Source organism: Cyprinodon variegatus, unplaced genomic scaffold (assembly GCF_000732505.1).
Source record: "Cyprinodon variegatus isolate N-32 unplaced genomic scaffold, C_variegatus-1.0 Scaffold74, whole genome shotgun sequence".
In the NCBI taxonomy this organism is placed as follows: domain Eukaryota; kingdom Metazoa; phylum Chordata; class Actinopteri; order Cyprinodontiformes; family Cyprinodontidae; genus Cyprinodon; species Cyprinodon variegatus.
Genome location: NW_015150527.1, coordinates 1,278,989 through 1,286,735, shown reverse-complemented (window position 1 = coordinate 1,286,735; position 7,747 = coordinate 1,278,989). Strand labels below are relative to the sequence as shown.

Genomic DNA, 7,747 nt, shown 5'->3' with positions numbered 1-7,747 from the left:
CCTTTTTTCTTAGAATTCTGGCTTTAATCTCAGAATTTTGGATATTAATATAGATGGGCACCATGAAGGAAGAGATGTGGGACCAATCAGCTTCACTGACAAAGATGTGAGTTGTTTGGGAGGGCCAGTAACACATTGGTGGAAAATGACACAATTAGGCAACTTTTTACGTGCCCGAAGGGTCCCTGGTGATTCTATTCCATTAATGGAGGAGAATTAAAAAAAGACAGCTAATCTCTAATACAGCTGTTAGCTGTCAGAATTTAGTCAGAATTCTGAGATTAAAATCAGAATTCTGAGATTAAAGTCAGAATTTTGAAATTAAAGTCAGAATCCTGATTTTTTTTTTCCATATTAAACTGAAATAATATTTAAAAATCAGTCAACTTTTTTCTTTACCTTTTCAGTGGCCCTAATCCCTTCCCGCAGTGGGTCTAATATAACCTGGCTGAAATAGAAATGCACACAAAAGTCGAAGCTGTGTCCACAAGGAGGCGCGCTAGCCTTATTTATAGTGGGATAGATCGGATAAGTCATAAATATTGTCCCGCAGTGGAGAATTTCAGGTGTGACGGTGGCAAAAATGGTGTAAAGAAAAATTTAAGGTGCACACAAGGCTAAATAATGTGAAATAAGCACAGTTTTAATAGTGAGCCTGCTCAAAAAAAAAAAAAAATGGAAAAAGAAAGAAGTGCTATTAAATGGCAGATTCAGATGAAAAAAAGAGAAATGAAAAAAAAATAAAGCTGGTTGACAGTCTTTTTTGTTGCTTTTGTATAAGGGAAAAATGACTGCTATCTATACAGTGGGATTTCTGAGCTCCGGAGTGCTGTCCGGTTAAAGTTCAATTACATTTAGGTGGCAATCATTCCAACTGCCTCCACATCTCCTTGGATCTACCGTCGGTCTATAACGTATATGGGCGGGACATCACTGCTCGGTCTTGTTCCGTAGTTCTGATTGGTTCGGCTTCAGTTTCCTAAGTTGCTGATTGGATAAAATCAGTATGGAAAGGGAGGGTCTTCGTGAAACATAATTTCCGTTGTGTTTTCCCACTTCAAAGTCAGTGGCGATTGACGGGAGTACAGCTTAGGTAAGTTTTTCAGAAAAACAAAAGAATTTTTAACCAAATATGTTATGTTTGCCGCATGTTTTAGCACAGGGCCATGTAACTGTACTGGCCTTTTCATTTAGTGTTAGCAAGAATCTGGTCTTGTGATTAAATAACGGAAAGCGTTGACTCTCCGTCAAAAATGCTCTCATGGAGGTCAAAGAGAGTATAAAACATAACTGGAAGGCGAGCATGGTTTTAATAACCGTTTCTAGAATAAAATACGTGTGTGTAGTCGTCTCTATGGACTGCCATCTTCACGGCATGGAGCCTGTTAGCCATGAGAGGAAACGTTAGCAGCGTGTCGCCTTCACCTCTCAGATGTTTTTATACTGAATTGATTTAAACACACTGGACAGATAGGACAAGTTAAGGCATCTATCTCTCCGGTTTCACCAATAATGCTTATTTATTTATTCACAGTTTTATTTTATGACTGTACATTCCTAATTTTAGCCTTTTATTCCATCTTTGCTAGTTTATGGAATGGGAAAATTCCCAATTTTCTGTTCCCCGGATTGTTTCTTGACTATCATGTTTACAAAGCAGCCAATCAGCCCTGCAGAGGAAATTTCCAGTGGTCAGGAAGCCTCTGCTGTCAGAGGAAAACATCTAAAACTATTTTAGCTGTTTGGAAATATGAGCAGAGCGCAGCTAAATAGCTAACTGCTGCTGTTATCTTCCAATTTGCACAAATAATACATGCTATTTTCAGTTTAAAGACTATAAACCTAAGTTAAGTCTATAACTTAGACATTTCTATTTTCTAACACACTTAATGGGCCTAACAAGCAAGGTTTGACTCTTATAGAATGGTTTGCAGTTTTGAAATGTGGCTAGATGTGCTGGTGGTCTGTGTATGTTGGCCCCTGAATATTGGAGTGGACACTAGTTTCATTGTTTTTTTTGAGGACAATGGAAGCAGGCCTGTACAGCAGGAGGGTGATGGGACACAAGGGCTTGGAGTCTGTGCTTCTCTAATGTTGTTGCAAAACTCCCAAGTGTGAGGAAACAAAGAGACAATGTTGGTGGAGCAACAGCTTTCTTATCCAGCATGCAGTATTTTTGTTGCAGCATCTCCTGCACACACTGCTGGATATATCAGCAATTTTGTAAATGGTATTATATTGTTTATAAGAAATGTGATGCTTTAATGTTAAGCCCCCAACAAGACAAAATATTTTAAAAATTTTCAAGTTTAATTTATTTCCTCTAATTAAGAATCCATGTTTGTCGCTCACACTAGCAACATTTTTACTCTTTATAAAATTTTTGACAATCTGATAAGCCGGTCATTGGCCATTGAGTACACTGACTCAATGGCAGCAATTTCTTCTGCAGCGACTTCCTTCAGGAAAGATACAGCCATACAGAATTGTTGAACTAGGAGCACTTTCTGGGTTTGTTCAAAGGTAATAACTGTCAATTACTCCTTCCAGGAAAGAAACACAAATAAACTTAGGATCCCTGAGCCGTGGATACTTTATTGGAAAGGAAAAATACATACTTTAGAGCGTGACACCACTTTCAATGAACTCTGGGAGTGAGAGTTAGCTGAATCAGGCTCAAAATCTGATAATGATTTGATAGAAAATCTGGTTTTTTTAATATTTTTTTATACTTATCCTCATCAAAACTCATCCAACTTTTAGATGTTTGTTTATTTCTTGTTATTTTAAGATTGTATGGAACAAAATCATATGGGAAACCTCATAATTAACCTTTTCAGGTGTAAATCAGTCTCCTTAAGACATAGAGTGATTGCAAATGTAATCCGTTTAGATGAATATATATAAAAAGTCCATATATACAAAGGGAAACTTGGTCTGTCTTTCAAACCAAATTTTAACTCTCCATTCCTCCATTTTACCCCAAAGGAAAAGAAACAGCTTGTGTTTTGGCTTAATATTTAGCAACAGTTAGCAATTTGTTTATTTTTTCATAACTGGTTTAGCACAGATGCGGTGACCATTTTTGAACCGTTTTCTATTCGGGGCGACCAAAAAAACGGTTCACATAGATGATGAAGGAAATATTTGTGTCAATTTCTTTGTCCCGGAAGAAAACTAGAGCAAACACTGGGGAAGTGAGCGAGGGCTAGCTTGTAAGGCCTGGAAAGCAACATAAACTCAGTTTATGCTGCTAATAAATGCAAATGGAGAGAAAGTAGCAGACAGGGAAATGTGGTCAATAAGTCCAGGAAACAAAGCCTATAGCAGTATAAATACAGAGGTTTCTCAAGAGAACCTAATCTACCTATAAGCCAAAGGTTTTTGGTCTTTAGGAAGCATGTTTGCCCCACAACCACAAAGCAAAGTCCTACATGAAGTCCATTAGGGCTGCACAAATTTAGGAAAGCGTATAAATACAATGTCATTACTGTGGATTTGTAATGATGGAATCCTAACAATGTTTCCAACTTGCCTCCTGGGTCTAAGCATCTACTAAAAACATGCATCGGTTGGGGGTGCCGAGGACACTTAAAGAATAGTTATAAGAGGTACAAATATGGCAGGCAGGAAGATTTTGTATTGGTGGGAGTTAAATTCTGATTTTTCAATAAATATTTGATCCAAACAGTCATGCAGCTTTGCACACGTTTACCGGTATGTTTCTGATATCTACTAATTTTTATAACGTCACTTGAATTCACTAAGTTCTAGCTATTAGTAATATATATAATGTAATATAATAATGAATGAAATTCCAGTGCTGTGTGCAGTAGCCTTCAAAGCTTTGCCCTTCATAGCAGCTTCCTGTTCTGGGGTTTGTTTATGGATCGCAGGGTTACTCCCATGTAACGCGATCCTCCATGCTCCGCCGTGCACTGATTGAATTTCATCGATACAGCAGTTCACCCCTTCTCCCAGTCACTGATGCAGTAAAGTACATTTAGCAGGAAATGCATCAGAACAGACCTGCACTCAATCCTACTCTAAGTGTTGGAGACTGTGAGGGAGAAATTTGCATGTGTAGATCAACAAGTCTCATTACACAAATGATAAGCTATTCTAAAACAGGTTTCAAATATATACATTTACATCTCTGTTGATGTGTCTTTTACAGTTGTTCTTTTTTTTCCTGCCTAACCTTAAAGTCAAAAAAGTCTTCCGTTTTACATTAAAGTTACTGCGTTTTAAAATGTACTCTTGGCTTTTGTTTAGATTGAATATTTAGATTGGTAGTCTCAATGATTGAAATGAACATTAATAATAAAACCTTTGTAACAATGAGATCTAGAAGGTTTAGAGGGGACATATTTGGACCAGCTTAGATCTTCTTGTTCTGATTTTAGTGGATTCATGATTTTCTCTAACATGATTAAAAATAAAGATAGCATTGAAACGGTTTGTTTCTCTGCTTCTTCCACTGATTAGAGGATCATTGTTGTCATGCCACACTTAAAAAAAAAAAGTTTATTTCCCAAACAGGCTATTGTTTTACTATATATACATAAATAAAACTCAGATTAAATAATTTATATCTTGCTTTAACAGTTAGCACTGCTAGATTTAAAAAGTCATCAGAATGTTGCTTTTTAATGTAACATTAGTATTTCGTAAATGCTTCCATGTTCTAGAGCAGGGGTCTTCAATGTTTTCCAGGCCAAGGACCCCTAAACTGATGGCGAGATGGAGCGGGGACCTGCTAATTTTGTATATATTGTATGAAACTGTTTTGTATCTAACTGGTCCTATAGTCACTCTATTACAGATGGAGAAATGTAACCAAAGTAATGTCGCCCTGGGATTATTAAAGTATTTCTGATTGTGATTCCTGGTTGATGGGACAGGTGTTGTGAATGAAACGGTGCCCAGCTTGCAAGTGCTTCTGTGTGTCACTTCTGTGTGCACTGATGACTAAAAGTCATTGTACTCTTAAGGTGATTATTTTAGATCAGCCAAGCCAGTGATAGATAAAGAATGTTTTGTTTTCTCCATGTTTGTATAATGGCTCACACTGGGGTTGCTGGGATCCCAAAGGATTACAAATGGGCAGCTTACTGGTTTTTAGACTAACGTCAGTCACTCTGTTTATCTCCTATCAGTTTGGGTATTGATCAAGGCATGAAGTGTTGTTTTCAGATCTTTAGTCTTTTTTCTGTTGTTAGATAAGCGACTTCTGACCATATTTGAACAAGAAATGGAAAGGTCATGAGAGCTGTACAAAATGAAATTTCGCTTTGTATACTCTGTGTATACAAAATGATAATAAAGTTTGTCTAATATATGGCGCAGGGAGTGGTTCGTGAAATTAAGATTGTTCTTACCAAAAATACCAGTTTAATTTTACTATCTGCTACCAAAAATTTAGATTCAGGTTGCATATTTTGTATTTTCTCAAGTTCCTCTAAAACTGATGTTTAATCTGACACATTAAAATTAGTAGATATTTGTTGGAGCAAAAATGTTTTTCCCCTCTTAAGGTGAAGGGAGCAGAAACAGACTTGTGGTGTGAACATAAAGACAGTATTTGACAAGCTGTAAGGGATGAATCTGTTTTTGAATAGAGGAGGGAATGTTTGCCATATGAGGTGTTAATCATTAATTGTGTCTTAATTTGTCAGTGAGGTTGAGGTTTGGTTTGTGGAAAGAAAAAAAACCCTAATTAGTCAGAGGATGCTGATACACAGCCTGGAATGCATGATATGCATCAGTCTGTGTGCCTTTTTTAAAAGTTGATTTCAGAGCACTTGGCTGATTTGCGTCTAGAGAAGATCCTTTAATGTGTGACCTTGTAACTCTGCAGGCTGACTCACTGATAAGACAAGAAGTTGCAATTTACAAAAACAAAATGAAAGAAATTCTGAAAAAAGGAGCAATATTTTTTCACCTTTTTGTTTGGTTAAGTTGTTTTCTTTGCATCAAGATTTTACCACTATTAAAGAAAATCCTCAATGGGACTTTTTGCACTTAAAAAAGGTGTTCTTGTTTATGGGGGTAAGCAGAAAGATGCGGTGTGCATGAGAGGGGGTTTTGGGAAAAGGGGGGAAACCATCTGGATATCTTTATCTCTAGCATGTAGATCCTGCTGAGTTTTGTCTGTCAGACAAAAGCTTGGCCTAATTTTTCAGTGGATCTCATTTTTTGTCTGCACAGATTTGTTCAAGGGTGGAAAAAAATCCCCTTTGTGAAGGGCAACACCCATTCAGAGCAAATGGCGAGGCAATATGCCAACTTTGCTGCTGTACAGAAATTTGGATTTGGACATACTTTTTTTTTTTTTTTTCTCAGATTCCCCCGGTCTCTAGAGCGACCCCTAATGGTCCCTGACCTAAATCTTTACTATTTCAATGTGCATGTGAGCAGGATGAGAGGGCCGGTTGGAGATGTGGCCGAAGTGAGCATTTTCCTTGGTCTGTGATGGCATAATCAGAGGGCAGCCCCCCTTGGGAAGGTACTCTTTACTGGGCTGCTGGGGCCTGCTTCGCTGGCCATTGGCCATAGGGACTAGGCTTGGATCTGGTTGGTATCTTCCCCTTCCTGGCCCCTGAAAGACTTATTCACCAGGAGGGATGGTATCTTTACCTTAGTCCTTAAAATCCTGGCTGCCGTGGTGGGCTGGTACCTACCCAGCAGACCAGTGGTCTTGCTTCTGGGTGCTTGGATCAGTGGAGACTTGATTCTCGTCTTAACATGTATGATTTTTCATGAAATTGTGTCTAACTAACAAGTTCAACAACCAGGCACCTCCAGGTGAAAAACCTGCTCACACATGTCCACTTGACACATACACTCTTGGTTAGCCACACACATTAACACACACCTGTGCGCCATCAAAACATATTGAATGGTTTAAGGGCAACTATGTGGTCAGCTTACTTTATTTTAATGACAGATCCCTCCCTGGCATAATCAGGTTCTCTCTATAGTATACGTACATACAATGCCATAACAGAACACATGAAAAAAAAAGGAAACTAATCCCTTTTGTCTTTATTCTAAATATTTTAAAATGCAGATTTTTTTTTAAATAACTGCTGTCTTTCACAGTCCGGGTGTGATCTTAAAAGTTTTTTTTTCTCATACAAAAAAAGAAAATTGACCAATCCTGAGAGGAAGGGTAAATTATCATCTTAGGTAAGGTAAATAAGAATCAACTAAAATCCGTACAAGCAGGTTAAACATTTATAAAGACTGCAGATGGGCAACTAAAATCTGATTGCTGCATCTGTGATTTCTAGTTTTATGACTTTCAGCAGTGGTGTCCAAAAACACAAATATACCTTTACACTGGTTGTTTGTAATAGCTGTAGAACAGAAGCATAATGCTAATGTTGTACAACTCTCTTGTGAAAAGAATGGCACTCATTTAGAGTGGGTTAACTATTTCTTTTTTGTTTAAGGAGAAAAACAAATGTCAATGCTCTGCAGCAAGAAGGATATTGATCACTAGAGCAGAGCTAGCTGGATGTTTTCTGTCTTCGTTTGGAAGAATTTTGAAGCATGTGGTTAACAAAAGATGATATTAACACAGGAAGTGTCTGTATCAGCTGGGAGCTGTATAACATAGTGAGTGCAAACAAATGCGTCTCACTTTGTTTTTATCTTACAAATGATTAGATCAGTTGTAAAAAAACAACAACAATAACTATGAGTTTCAACAACTTTAATCATCTCTTTGGCATCAAGTATT

General features: G+C 37.6%; 1 protein-coding gene across 11 annotated transcripts in view; it reads left to right on the top strand.

The window, feature by feature from the left end:
* Positions 1-1,025: 1,025 nt before the first annotated feature.
* LOC107083430 (neuropathy target esterase-like) overlaps positions 1,026-7,747 on the top strand; it is a 43,410-nt gene continuing 36,688 nt past the window's right edge. For 6 of the 11 annotated variants that reach the window (XR_001481180.1, XR_001481181.1, XR_001481179.1 and 3 more), the window contains exon 1: positions 1,026-1,093. The gene's annotated coding sequence lies outside the window, so the exon portion shown is untranslated. The remainder of the gene's footprint in view (positions 1,094-7,747) is intronic. The other 5 variants (XM_015372639.1, XM_015372636.1, XM_015372638.1 and 2 more) reach the window with 1 other exon arrangement.